Genomic DNA, 15,791 nt, shown 5'->3' with positions numbered 1-15,791 from the left:
GTATTTCATTGACTCCTCTCTTTAAATATAGGTTTCATCACGTGGAGACTCGAAGACATCTAAATGGGGCAGGCATGAGCTGAAAGCTCACTTTGTCAGATGAAATCGAGAGGGAAGGTTACCTCCATTCTAGTGCATAATTGTAACTCTTCTTTAAGCAATAATGATCCAGCTTCCAAAGCATAGTGCCTTCTGTCTCTGGGCAGAATTTGCTCTGCTTGGTTATATTTAGTTTCCTGAACATTAGGTGGAATGTGTTGCGCTTGGATGAGATTTTCTGTTACATGGCGTGCTTAAATCTGGAATTTTCACAGATAGAAAGGAAGTGTTGGCAATCTGTAGGTGAATGCCAGAATCCATCCAAATTCTTTACCAAAGTAGTATCCTCGTGTTAGAGGGCTTTGACAGTCCTGGCAATTGCTTTTATTTGCTTAATGTTTAAGGATATGCCTGAATTTGCATCATATACTTTGTCTAATATGCATATGTTACAAGGCATAATGAAGTAAGAGACTCTACTTAGTGCAATGCTAAACATCAAGACATATAAAGATAATCCTATTCATAACAAACCTAACTTACCATTCATTAAAGGCTTATATTTTATGCTTCAATTTCCCTATTTCTAAATTAGCCATCTCCATAAAGAGCACAGATTTCAAAATATGGGAGATGTGTTTGAGGTCCTTTTCTTTCCAAAAAGGTGCAACCCAACATCAAAGGTTGCTTTGCCTCTTTTCAGCCTCCCCCACAGTATACTAACTGAAAAAAACTGTCACAAAAGCACAATGGATAATAAAAAAAAGCTTCACATTATCGCAGTGACACTTTAACTACCCCTTTTAAGGATAGTATTATCGCAGCAGACAAATTTCAAGCTGTACTGTGTGTAATTATCTTTCTCTCTATAGATCTATTTTCCAGTATTAGCGAAAGCTCCTACTCATAATTAGTGCCATTCCTTAATTGTTGCAATTCATGATACTGGGCTGGTCAAATGGAAGAATGAAAAAGAACTGCAAGAGCGTTTTTAGTTGAGTTCTGCAAAGAGAGAAAGGCAATCAGTAGGTCAAAGGCCCTACAATGATTTTGACATTCCCAGTAGGTTTTATTACAGTAAGATAACTAGCGCCTTTTTCAATGCAGGTGAGAGTTCAGACATACCTTGATGATTTTCTAGTGTTGAATCAAGGCTCATCTTTCTCAGTGTAATTGAGGTTATTTTGAGAAAATGTATTTAACCCTTTCAGAACTGTGTGGCTAAACTGGAACAGCAGAACACAGTGGAGGTGAGAAACACAGGTTGTCTTCAGCACTGGAGATGGATACAGAATACAGAAACAAAAAGTTGCTCAGAGATAACACAGTGTGGAGGGTCAGAGATAACATAGTATGGAGCTGGAGGAACCCAGCAGGTCAGGCAACATCAGAGTAGCAGAAAAGCTGACGTTTCGGGCGAAGGGAACTTTGAAATAAATAGAGAGAAGGGGTTGGGGCTGCAGTAGGTAGGTAGGATGGTGATAGGTGAGTGCAGGTAAGCAGTGGTGGGGATTGGTCAGTGAGGTGGGAGTTTGCTCTATTCCTTTAAAACTGAGCTCACTTTTCTGAATATGATTTTTTTTCTATTAAATGTCCTGTGTTAAGTTGTTTAATATTTGTCAATGAAAGATCAGAAAATGTTTTACAACAAAAAGCAATCTGACCGAGATCAATTGCCTTTACTAAAATCAGAATGGAATGTGCTTTCTATCCCAATTGTGAACACACTGTTGTATTGAGGATAAGAACCACAATACATTTCTGGCAGAGAGTATTTTATATGCATTTTAAAATTTAAAAATAGTGCTTAATAAATCTTACACCTTAAATTATTTTAAATATTCAGTACTGTATTAAATCACAGTGCTTTATTAAAAGGTCAGAGCATATAATTGTGTGTTTTTTTATTCATTGTATAGGTCAAACCTCTTGGGATTGAGGAACCTTGTTCTTAGTCGATCTCTACTGCATTTGAAATTTGAAAAACAATGACAAAGTTATACAAATGGAGGAACCCAGTTGAATTCAATAAGAATGTCACAGCTGGAATAAAGCAAGTTTCCACTTGCTATTTATGTTTATGCTCTGATCATATTATTAGAGTTTGGTTACAACTTCCAGCATAAATTCTAAGACAAGTGGTGGATACTTGTTAAGGGTTTACATGAAGGGTCTAGGCCCGAAACGTCACCTTTTGTGCTCCTGAGATGCTGCTTGGCCTGCTGTGTTCATCCAGCTTCACACTTTGTTATCTTGGATTCTCCAGCATCTGCAGTTCCCATTATCTCTGGTGGATACTTGTGTTCCAGCCACACTGTCAAGGGAGGCAACTAAACTAGGATGCATTGTGTAGAGTATAAATTTGGACAAACATTCCAGAATCTGGTTTGATTTCCCTTTTGGAGAATTTTGTAAGAATCTTCGGAAAGCATTTTTGCAGGCAATCAAGTAGTTTCAGATACAGTTCATTGCATAAAGAAAGACTTTTATTTATGTAGAACGTTTTATGATTTCAGTGCATTCCGAAGACCTCCACAGCTAATTAAACGTTTTGGAAGTGTTGTCACTGTTGTAATGTAGCAAACATGGCAACTAATTTGCATGCAATGAGCTCCCGCAAATAGAAATCCAACAACAACAAGGATATGTTTTTGTGATATTGTTTGAGGGATAAACATTGATCAAGATTTAAAAGATAACTTGCCACTCTTCAAAATAATGCCAATGAATCTTTCACATTCATCTGAGGGAGAATGGGATGAGATCTCCCCTTAAAAAACCATCCAAAAGATGGCAGCCCTGAAAGGGCACAAAACCATTCATTTTTGTTAAGTGCCACCCCACAACTGTCTGAGTCAGAGACAAGACAGCAACCAACTGAGCTATAGATGACTGTACCCAGTATGTGGAGTGAGTGGGATTGACATGTTGAGTGTCCTTCTGTGCTTTCATATCAGTACACTGGTCAGAATCAAGTATTCTCAACTTGCCTCAAAGTCTACATTTGAATCTAAATCTAAGACTAAGATTTTCCATTTTAGAGTTTAAAGGTGATGCCATGTAGATTAAGGGTTGATGCCTCTGTCCTGGCCCGAGGTGAGTTATCTGGTGCAGTTACACGCTTTTCACCTCCTTATATATGCAAGCAAGATGTTGGGTGAGGGATTCTGCAAATGTGGTAAGTGTTTTGGACATTCTTGCTCTGGCAGGACCCATCAATGTCAAAAGTTCTGGAACAATATTTAATGACCCCACTTCATGCATTTCAAGCCTAGGGGGTGCCACAGGGAACTGCACAGCACCAGGATGTGGGATTCTCTGTCTGTGATATACTGACTCACACCATCTGCCTGGTTTTCAGGAGGCTTCTGGACGGCTCTACAGTGTCTCCAGTGAAAGCATGTGTAGTATTCTACCTCTCATTGGCCTCAGGTTGAGAATTTCTGAGGGATGTCATCAGCCACATTTGAGGGAATATCCCTGTCATACTGTTACCACTATTGTAGGTGCCTGTGAAGTATAAATGAAACAAGAATGATGTGAGAAAAGATGTTTTCACTCAGCAATTTGTTATGATATGAAATGCATGACCTGGAAACGGGTGGAGGATTCCAAGATAATAAAATGTGAGGCTGGATGAACACAGCAGGCCAAGCAGCATCTCAGGAGCACAAAAGCTGACGTTTCAGGCCTAGACCCTTCATCAGAGAGGGGGATGGGGAGAGGGAACTGGAATAAATAGGGAGAGAGGGGGAGGCGGACCGAAGATGGAGAGTAAAGAAGATAGGTGGAGAGAGTATAGGTGGGGAGGTAGGGAGGGGATAGGTCAGTCCAGGGAAGACGGACAGGTCAAGGAGGTGGGATGAGGTTAGTAGGTAGCTGGGGGTGCGGCTTGGGGTGGGAGGAAGGGATGGGTGAGAGGAAGAACCGGTTAGGGAGGCAGAGACAGGTTGGACTGGTTTTGGGATGCAGTGGGTGGGGGGGAAGAGCTGGGCTGGTTGTGTGGTGCAGTGGGGGGAGGGGACGAACTGGGCTGCCCTGGTCGACCCATCGTCTCAGCCTGCTCCTGCCCCACCGAACTCATCTCCACCTATCTGGACTCCATTTTCTCCCCTTTGGTCCAGGAACTCCCCACCTACGTCCGTGACACCACCCACGCCCTCCACCTCCTCCAGGACTTCCAATTCCCTGGCCCCCAACACCTCATATTCACCATGGACGTCCAGTCCCTGTACACCTGCATTCCGCATGGAGATGGCCTCAAGGCCCTCCGCTTCTTCCTGTCCCGCAGGCCCGACCAGGCCCCCTCCACCGACACTCTCATCCGCCTAGCTGAACTCGTCCTCACACTCAACAACTTCTCTTTTGACTCCTCCCACTTCCTACAGACTAAGGGGGTGGCCATGGGCACCCGCATGGGCCCCAGCTATGCCTGCCTCTTTGTAGGTTACGTGGAACAGTCCCTCTTCCGCACCTACACAGGCCCCAAACCCAACCTCTTCCTCCGGTACATTGATGACTGTATCGGCGCCGCCTCTTGCTCCCCAGAGGAGCTCGAACAGTTCATCCACTTCACCAACACCTTCCACCCCAACCTTCAGTTCACCTGGGCCATCTCCAGCACATCCCTCACCTTCCTGGACCTCTCAGTCTCCATCTCAGGCAACCAGCTTGTAACTGATGTCCATTTCAAGCCCACCGACTCCCACAGCTACCTAGAATACACCTCGTCCCACCCAACCTCCTGCAAAAATTCCATCCCCTATTCCCAATTCCTCCGCCTCCGTCGCATCTGCTCCCACGATGGGGCATTCCACTCCCGCACATCCCAGATGTCCAAGTTCTTTAAGGACCGCAACTTTCCCCCCACAGTGGTCGATAACGCCCTTGACCGCGTCTCCCGCATTTCCCGCAACACATCCCTCACACCCCGCCCCCGCCACAACCGCCCCAAGAGGATTCCCCTCGTTCTCACACACCACCCTACCAACCTCCGGATACAACGCATTATCCTCCGACACTTCCGCCATTTACAATCCGACCCCACCACCCAAGACATTTTTCCATCCCCTCCCCTGTCTGCTTTCCGGAGAGACCACTCTCTCCGTGACTCCCTTGTTCGCTCCACACTGCCCTCCAACCCCACCACACCCGGCACCTTCCCCTGCAACCGCAGGAAATGCTACACTTGTCCCCACACCTCCTCCCTCACCCCCATCCCAGGCCCCAAGATACCATTCCACATTAAGCAGAGGTTCACCTGCACATCTGCCAATGTGGTATACTGCATCCACTGTACCTGGTGCGGCTTCCTCTACATTGGGGAAACCAAGCGGAGGCTTGGGGACCGCTTTGCAGAACACCTCCGCTCAGTTCGCAACAAACAACTGCACCTCCCAGTCGCAAACCATTTCCACTCCCCCTCCCATTCTCTTGATGACATATCCATCATGGGCCTCCTGCAGTGCCACAATGATGCCACCCGAAGGTTGCAGGAACAGCAACTCATATTCCACCTGGGAACCCTGCAGCCATATGGTATCAATGTGGACTTCATCAGTTTCAAAATCTCCCCTTCCCCTACTGCATCCCTAAGTTCATCCCCTCCCCCCACTGCACCACACAACCAGCCCAGCTCTTCCCCCCCACCCACTGCATCCCAAAACCAGTCCAACCTGTCTCTGCCTCCCTAACCGGTTCTTCCTCTCACCCATCCCTTCCTCCCACCCCAAGCCGCACCCCCAGCTACCTACTAACCTCATCCCACCTCCTTGACCTGTCCGTCTTCCCTGGACTGACCTATCCCCTCCCTACCTCCCCACCTACACTCTCTCCACCTATCTTCTTTACTCTCCATCTTCGGTCCGCCTCCCCCTCTCTCCCTATTTATTCCAGTTCCCTCTCCCCATCCCCCTCTCTGATGAAGGGTCTAGGCCCGAAACGTCAGCTTTTGTGCTCCTGAGATGCTGCTTGGCCTGCTGTGTTCATCCAGCCTCACATTTTATTATCTTGGAATTCTCCAGCATCTGCAGTTCCCATTATCTCTGAACGGGTGGAGGATTGTTCAGTTGAGGCATTCAAGAGGGCATTGAATGGTTATTTGGATAGAAATTGTGCACAAGGATATGGTGAAAAGTCAGGAGATTGGCTCTAGGTAATAGAATTGGTGCAGGTATGATGGGCTGAATGGCTTCTTTATGTAATGTAAAAAATTCTCTGAGTGCTTCAAGTTAGAAGAGTCATGGCAGTTTCCTGCATATTTAGTGCTGACCTGCCATTTCTGACAGTTGTCCTTTAATTATTTTTACATTAAGAATCCTCTTCTATTGATGGGCACTACTGGTTCATGATCGGGTGCTATGACTGCAATCAATTGCGCCCTGGACCTGCAGAAACCCAGGGCTGGCGGCAAAGTCTCGAGCACCAGCTTCCTGACTCCCCATGGCAATGGGGAAAAGAGATGAATAGGCTGTCACGATGAATGACATTCCAGATACTCTTGTGATATTTGAGGACTGTGAAAAGTCACAGAGGTCCCAAGTAGCTTCCTGGCATAGGAATTCATAGCAGCTGCTACCTTTTATAGCTACCAGGATGGGATTTCCACACAGTCTGTGCAGTCTCAGGTCTTTGTCCAATTGCTATGAGATATGTAATGGGACACCCTGATTTGTCCAATTCACTCATCTGGAATGGACTATGGGGACTCTCCTGAGAAGTGGTGTCCTGTATCCTGCTCCTTTTCCTTCTGCAGGCCATATCATGCCTGATAGTAGTAGTCACTGCTGTTCCTGCACTCAATAAAGCTCTCAGCGCCTTTTTGTTTCAAGCTCGAGGAGCACAAGAAAGAGAATGGCACCACGGATCTGCGCCATAATCCGCTCCCTTTCAGGAGATCTGTGAGAATAGTAAGTGAAAGTAAATTGTCCTATTAATGGGACACTTTTCCCATGACATCCTTTCCCACAAAGTTCTAGACTAATCCCTTAGATGCTGGTCTTGCACCTATCCAAGACCCCACCAGCCATTGCTGCCATGTTGCGTGACTGGGGAGAATGGCTCCTTGGCCCCATTATCACAGATGTATGGAGGTACCCAACATAATGGAAATACCACTCTAGCTAGACAATGGCCCTCCTTATGCACTGTAGTCAGCCTGACAGTTCTGAAGAAATTCATACCAGGCTCAAAATATTAACTCTGTTTCTGTCTTCGCAGATGCTACGAGACCTGCTGAGTTTCTCCTGCATTCTCTGTGTTTGTTTTTGATATTATTTTTGTTGCCCTAAAAAGGGACCATGAAACCTTGTCAAGAAGTACCTGCCACAAGCTACTGTGTCTCCACGTCAACTTGACCACACTAGATCCAATCAATCATCCTTTGTCTTGTGTGTGAAGACATGAAAGCTGCAATGTTATAACTTTCAATCCTTGTGACTTTCTGTAATCTAAGGTGGCGTTGGAATATGTCAACATTATGTCCTCCAGCCTCAGGGGGAGGCAATGGCCTAGTGGCTTTATACTGGACAGTTAACCCAGAGGCCTAGGTGATGTATTCTGGAGGCACTGGTTCAAATCCTGCCACAGCAGATGGCGGAATTTGAATTCAATAAATATCTGTAATTAAGAATCTAATGATGACCATGAAACCATTGTTGATTGTCAGGAAAAACCCATCTAGTTCACTAATTTTTTTATGGAGAAGGGAACTGCCTTCCTTACCTGGTCTGGCCTACATGTGATTTCAGACCCACAGCAATGTGATTGACTCTGATTTGCTTTCTGGGCAATCAGGGATTGGTAATGAATGCTGGCCTAGCCAGTGACAACCTCATTCCATGAATGAATAAAGGAAAACAAATTATCCACATTTCATTGTACCTAAGTAAAGTAGCAATATTAAATAGAACTAAATCCTATCAGACCCCACCTATTGTATTCAATTGCCCCCTATTAAGTTAAGTATTGACAACCAAACCAACCCCAAGTCTTGAGCTACCTGCAGCCTTGACAATGCCATGGACAGACCCTACAAACTGTAGACCCACATTTTAGCTGCAGTCTATGCCCAGATCAATCATGGCCCATCCCCGAGAATGAGTTTGCAAGATATCTCCGAATGACTGTCTAGCTAGGCAAGAAATTAAAGAAAAATTGCTGGAAAATCTCAGTAGGTCTAGCAGCATCTGTGAAGAAAATATCAGAGTTAACGTTTCGGGTCCTGTCATCCGTCCACAGAACATCAGAGATGGTGCAGGTACCAAGCATTACAATGTTCTGAGGGAGCATCACCAGACCCAAAACTCTTTTTTTTTTCTTCACAGATGCTGCCAGACCTGCTGAGCTTTTCCAGCAACTTCTGTTTTTGTTCCTGATTTACTTATTTTTCTTGATTTTCAGGACTGACTGTGGACTGCAAAGGTACTGATCCCTGGCTTGAATTGAACTGACTGCGTGACTGATTGTGGCCAATGCACTGGACTAAAAATAGCATCACTGCCCCCTGACTGGGAGAAGCCCACCCTTGTCCCACTATCTATGACTGCACTTTCCTCTTCACACATTTTATGCTCTTCATCCACATGCACTGTTTTTTTGTTACATTGCAATACTTACTGTGTCCTCCAGCCTCACATAGCCCCCTTTCACATTGGCACTTCCAACACCAGCTGTTGCCTTATCTTTTTTATTACATTGACAACATTTCACTTGCCAAACAAAAGGCAGCAAACCTCCCTGGACTGAAGGTTAGCAAGGAGGCTGAGTTGCCTTCCAAGAATGGAAAGCTTAATTGCTCAAGTTTATCTCAATTTTTGGACCCTCGCTCAATTAAGTTCTTATGCCTGACATTTTTTGTGTCACTGGAGCAGCAGGATACATGTGGACAAACCAAGTGATATGTTTTGCACGAAAACTCCCAGCGCTGGAATTATGAAATGAAAAGTGTTGGAGAAACTCAGCAGGTCTGGCACCAGTCATGCAGAAAAAAAGAGTTAATGTTTTGAGTCTGGTATCACTCTTCTGTGGAACAGATACACATCTCACACACACTTTAGTTAAAGGGACTTCAGCTTTAATGTTCCTTTGGGGGAATATGTCTATATTGGTTTATGCTTTATTTTTGTGACTTTCTTTCAAAAACAAATTAAGAAACAATCAGAAATGTGATTTATTTTTAATTTAAATGTAGAAGGACCTGGGGGTATGTATAATGTATTAAATGGAGAGAAAGAGACATACATGCAAAGCAGGTTATTAGACAAAAGTCATCCTGTGTATGAATCACTTGTGTAAGTTTGCAATATCACAGCCAGCGAGTGACCGAAGTGTTGCTATATTCTCCAGGCTTCAAAGTGAGGAGGCCATGAAAGTCTTATGTATTGTAGCCTTTGCCCTCGCAGTACTCATTCTTTCTTGAAACAATCTATCAACCTGGAAATGATCTAAATTATGCCTCTGCAAATGTAAGGCAGGAGTTAGGACTTGCTCTTTTTGCTATGTGAATATTTAATACATTCACTATCAAATCCTGTTTTTACTGCATCCTGGCAGCTCTGGTCTGGAGCATTCTGAATTGGTAGTTTCAGGTATCAGCCAGCTGCATGAGGGCTGAAATATCAGGAACTCACACAATAAGCATGACGTTAGGTATAACGTAAAGCGATGTTTAGTTCAGGTTGTTCATTCCAGTACCCCTTGCTCATTGTGAGTGAATATGATATACACTGGTTATCTTACTGCATAAACAGAGGCCATTTGGGTCATTGCTCCAGTTGTGGCTCTTTGAAAAACCTATTCAATTTGTCTACTCCCCTAATCTTTTTCCATAACTGCATAGCTATGTTTACACTATCAGTACAAAGAGAAATCAGAGGTGTTTGCTATTTCATGTTCTTTCTTCATGTACTTCTTCCAAAGAAAAAGCACAGGAATAGCCTCTTTGGCCCTCCAATTGCATGCTAACAAGATGCCTTTCTAAACTAAAAATCTTTTGGCTCTATGCGGCCCATTTCCCGCTAAGCCCTACCTATTCATGCATCTGCCAAGTTGCCTCTAATATGTTAGTATCATATCTGCTTCTACCATCTACTTCACATTCCAGGCACTTCCCAACCTATGTGTAAAAAACTAGCTTCTCACATCTCCTTTAAACTTTCTCCCCTTTTACCTCAAGCCTATGTTCCCCAGTAGTTCATATTTATACTCTGGGAAAAAGATTCTGACTATCCATTCTATCCAAGCCTCTCATAATTTTGTAAAATTCGATCAGATCATCCCTCGGCCTTCAAGTGAAAACAAACCAAGTTTGTCTAATATTTCCTCATAGGTAATACTCTCCAAACCTGCCAACATCCTGGGAAACCTCTCCAATGCTATAGAAACTACAGAAGGTTGTGTGCACAGCCCAGACCATCACAGGAACCAACCTTCCATCCACGGATTCCATCTACAATTCTCATTGCCGCGGAAGACTGCCGACATCAACAAAGGCCCCTCCCACCCGAATAATACTGTCCTACAATCTTCTGTCAGGCAGAAGATACAGATGTTTGAAAACACGTACCAACAGGTTCGAGAACAGCTTCTTCCCTGCCATTATTATATCTATGAAAGAACTCTCTAACTTCAAATAATATCAGTCTTGTTAATGTTAATCTTGCTTCGCGTGCTTTCCTGTTCAGTGTGACTTGTACATCTCACTTTGTCTCAGCACCCTATGACCTGTATTTCCTTGTGTACTATGAACTGCCTGTACCGCTCACAAAGCTTTTCACTGTACTTATGTACATGTGACTACAATAATTCAAATCAAGTCAACTGAATTTTAAATTCATTTGAATCAAACGTGGAATATTTTCAATGTCTTTTTGCCCAAGATGATCCATATTGTTCTTTCAAAACCCATAACTAAAATAAATTAACTTAAATTTGCAGTGAATATTTCAAATGAGCACGTACGGTCCTTTTTCAATGTGGGTCAGCCTCACAGGTGTTCAGGCCACAAAGCAGCCAGAGACTGATGTATGAAAAATCTCACCCTTCTGTTTGTAAATAATAACCATACTTTTTTGTGATATGCTAGATAGATGGCTTTTAAACTATAAGTTTAGTTTAGCATGTGGCGATGGGCTGATTCTCGGCCTCTCTTTCTTGCTTGAAAAGTGCAATGGGGTGGATTTCCACACGAGTGAGTTAGCAATGTAATATATTTGTTATCTGGTACTAATTGGTGCTGATTTAAAAAGCATAAGGTATGAAATTGGAAGAAGTAATATTGGTGCAGCAAGAGATTCTTCACTGAATTTGGAGATTAATGAGAACTACTGGAGCCATCATAAGCATTCGCCCCCCACTCACCACCAACATGCAATGGTAGCACAGTGTACAATCTCTGATGTGTATCAAGAGTCCTTCAACAGCACCTTCAATTCTACAATCGTACTGGGCCAAAATACTGGAACTGTCTTCCTGTGGTTTGGGTGGTCCTACTCTGCTTGGACTACAACATGTTAAGAAGATGACTAACACACTCTGAGGCAATCAGGGGTTGGCAACAAATTCTGGTCTTTCTAATGACTCTCACTTCCCACAAACAAATAAATACTTCTAAAAATTGCCTCACATATCACCAACACAGTGGGTGGCTTTAGGAATACTTAATGGATGTCAAAGATAATCCACAGAGAGAAAGTAGAGTTAACATTTGGGATAAGTGACTCTTCTTGAAAACAGACCTTTCTGAAGAACGGCCGTCGGTCCCGAAACATTAGTTCTACTTTCTCTTCATGATGCTGCCAGACCTGTAGAGCTTTTATAGCGATTTCTGTTTTAGTTTCTGATTTGTCAGCATCCGTAGTTCTGTTGTCTTTTCTCACCTTTTTTAACTTTTTGCAAAATAATCCACAGCCCTCAGCATTGAGATGCCTTGATTTGAGTTTCATCATAGCTTTTCAAAACTACTTTCAGCCTTCTAACATTGTAATCATTCTTGCACTGTTTTGGAGTGTCTCCAGTTTATGCTTGAGAAATGTGCGGGTTAGTCATGTACTGAGTTATTCCTTTCCCTTAATTAGAATATTTTGTTTCAACTGTGGGCCTTCCAGTTGGTCTGGGCAAGACCAGAAAACTGGGAATTGAAGCCAAATGTGCGCTTGATGGATTACAAATACTCTGTGGCGATGTCTCCATTCTCTCATGTAACATCCAATGGTTTCTTTTTTATCAGTCCATGGCATTTATTGCTTGGAGGGCAAAGTTTCTCATTACTGTATGAAATAATTTCACAGCTCTGTCATGAACATTGCAATTATGGAAACTAATGTTTTACAAGACTGCTTTAATCAGTTTCAAATGTATTAGGATGAGCTTGAATTAGTTATAAACATCTCTGCACTTTAACAAACAGATTGTGCAGACACAAACTAGCAGGTGTGTGGGTGGACAGTTTGTTGTATTTTCTTTTCTGGGTTAGCTCGCAGTTTACTGGGGCAACTGTTAATCCCATATAATAATTCTGTAGCAATGCTGAAGTTCTGCATTAGATATTACAACCGAGATAAGTTAACATTTTATGTTTATTTTAGAGGGATGATCTCTTAAAATGCAATGCCACGGAAGTCAATTTAAGGCAAGCCATATGATGGCACTTTTGTCAACTCCTCCTCTGACTTGTCCTTACCTCCACAAGTGTGGTATTTCTGTCTTAATAGCCCAGTAAGGTGCTGTAATGAAGATTGTTGCTAAAGTTGCAAATAGGTGATATAGTAATGATTAGAAGATGCCAAATTTGGGATTCAGAGCCTGCAGAATATGAGTGGAAGGGAAGGTTGAGGGAGTAAATGAGTATCACAGTTTTGAATAGGATATAGAATTACCAGACTTCATCATTGGGATTTCTGATGCAGAGAAGTTTTGTTGCCTCAGTTCAAAATTTATGACCTACTAATAAACAGTAATTTTAATGTGCACAAAACGTCAGGACACCTTGTTCAAACATGCAACAATATCCTCTTTCCACTGTGGGGGAGGGACAAATGAACAATTAGTGAAGGACGTGTTGTTTTGGGTGAAGCAACAAGTGATTACAGGTAAAAGCTAATACTTCATCCAGAAGCCTGAAGCTTTAAAGGCACAAGAGGGGATCATTCAATCCCTCTAACCAATGCTGGCATTCGCCAAAAACATAAACAAAAAGAATTGCTGATGCTGGAAATCAGAAACAAAAACAGAAATTGCTGGAAAAATTCAGCAGGTCTGCCGTACAACTTAATTCTATATTTGGCACTTTCTTTTAACCCCTCAATCGATTTGGCTGACAAAAATCCATCGGTCTCTAATTTTAATGTTTATCTCATATCACTTGGCATTTATTAAAGAAAGTTCTACATTTCTATTGCACTTTCTATGCAGAAATGTTTCCTAATTTTAGCCTTGTATGGTCTAGTTCTATTTTTGTATCATGTTATTTTCTTGTTTATTCCTGTTTAGGGGTGGGCAATAAATGCTGGCTAGCCAGTGACGCCCACATCCTACAAATTAATAAAAAAAACTAAGCACAGTTTTTTCTTGAAGAAAATCTCTTTTGAACAAAAAGAGGTAGGTCAACATTAAAGACCCAAATAATGTTTCAGTTTTCCAGGAAGCTTGGGACATGCTAAATCAATCGTAATTCTTTTGATTTGATTCACGTCAATGATTGTAACTTGGCCAGCATTAATGCACAGATGCAATCCAAGTATTTGTGTCTTGGTTACTCATTGGTCGAGAGCAGTAAGACAAACTAGTTCTGTTAAATGGTTAGCTTCAAAAGGTTATTCTCCACATTCACAGCAAGAAGCGAATCACAGGGGAAACCAACATCAGGTTTTTGGTGTAGCCAAATTAAAGGAGGAATAATCAAAGTGGCAGCAAAAGAAACAAAGAGCAAAGCAAGACATTTCATTCATGGAATGTTGGTGTCGCTGGCTAGGCCAGCATTCATTGCCCATCCCCCACTGCCCAAGGGTGATTAAGAGTCAGCCACATTGCTGTGGGTCTGGGGTCACATATAGGCCAGATTAGGTAAGGACACTGGCTTGTTTTCCCATAGGACATTAGTGAGCAAGGTGGGTGAGCAAGGAGGCAAGACTCCATGGGCTATTTCAGCAGGTATTGGGATTGAACTCATACAGTTGTTAATATTTTATACCCCTCTGTGGACATCTGACCAACTGCGCTAACAAACATTTAGATAGTATATGTATTTCTGTGTGCACCAATTAGTTGCTATGTTTCTCAGTTCATGAAAAAGTGACTTACCTTGCCACAGGGTAGTTGACAAAGGAGAAAGCTATAAATAGAGTGCTGCTTTCTTTTTCTGTCACGTTCAAGTCTCAGTCAAGACTCTTGAATCCACACAGGTATTTCTCCTATAACGTGACAATTGCATTCTTGTGCGGCTTCACGCTATAGAAAATCACATTATAGGGAAATCACTATAGAAAATCACTATACCTGTACAGCAGTAAGTTTGTGTTATCCCAACAGTGTGTACATTTCATCAATCATGTTATAGCCAATTTGCGTTAACGAAACATGCATTATAGCAGAAATACCTGTCATCTCATCTGATATTCCCCAGTGTGGTACCAAGGAGGTCCTGTGCTGTTAAAAGTGCTGTTGCACATTTTGAATGGTTATCAGCAGTTTCTTGATACAGCACCAAAATAAGTGAGTTTTCCTCATCAACAATTATCTCTCAATCTATTGCACTATAAGATGCTTGTATAATTTTCCATCTCAAGCTTTTTGAAGGCTGTGTGCAAATTGACTGCAACATTTCTCTGCTTTGTTATTTGATTGGGCATAAATTGAATGGATCAGCAGCATGTTGTGGAAACTATCCGATTTTATTTCTTTTAATTTTGGCAATCTGTAAAGACAGTTTTACAAATTTTTGGTGTGTTGAAAATCTAATTCAATAACTATCAGGGCATCCTACAATTGTGAAAGATGCCAAGGAAATACAGTGCTTCCTTCTTTGGTTACTCATTAGTAGCTGATGCGTTTGAAACTTTGTGAAAGCAGCATTTCTCATGCTTTAAATAATAATAATAATTTGCACCTCCTTTTGGAGTAATATTTCACAATAGTCCTTATTGAAATTTGCAGTAAATATATACAGAAAGATTTACGAGAGGTAGCAGGTGATCAAGGTTATCAGTGGATTATGGAACCTCCTGTATGATAGGAGACAATACTTTGAAAACACCTGTTGGGAAGAGGGAATATGGAAATGGAACTAGAGAAAGCAATGCCAGGGATCACGAGGACAAGGACCAATTCCACCTCCTGGAAACAGCTCGAATATCAGGATCATCAGGCATGTAAGGACCCACAGGACCCATCGCTAGTGACACGGAATTTCCTGGTGGATAATCATGCTCTTATGCAAGTGATTGCCAAGAGTACATGGGGATTGAAGATAAGACTGCAATTCAGATTTTGGAAAATTGATCTGTTAGACTTTTGGGGGAGAGGTAGTTCAATTTTCTTTTGAGAGATTGCAAGTTCGATATTCTCTAGAGTAATAGTTTGCCATTTCTGGTTGATAGTACATCTCGAGGATTTTGGGCTTGCTGGATGAAATAAGGCAGCGTTCACTAAGCAGCTAGAAGTCTACGTTGCAAGGGAGCTCAGACAGCATGCTTTGAACAAAAACTGACAAATTGATTGTTTAGGTAGGCCCAAAAGAAGAAAGAACTGGTCTGCAT

The 15,791-nt window shown here is 42.4% G+C and overlaps 1 protein-coding gene across 2 annotated transcripts in view; it reads left to right on the top strand.

Moving 5' to 3' along the window:
- The window catches only part of kcnh4b (potassium voltage-gated channel, subfamily H (eag-related), member 4b), a 185,631-nt gene that overhangs the window by 21,996 nt on the left and 147,844 nt on the right, over positions 1–15,791 (top strand). The window lies entirely within an intron of this gene.

Source organism: Stegostoma tigrinum, chromosome 31 (genome assembly GCF_030684315.1).
Source record: "Stegostoma tigrinum isolate sSteTig4 chromosome 31, sSteTig4.hap1, whole genome shotgun sequence".
In the NCBI taxonomy this organism is placed as follows: Eukaryota; Metazoa; Chordata; class Chondrichthyes; order Orectolobiformes; family Stegostomatidae; genus Stegostoma; species Stegostoma tigrinum.
The sequence above is the reverse complement of the archived record's forward strand: the minus strand, read 5'-3'. Positions and strand labels throughout refer to the sequence as shown.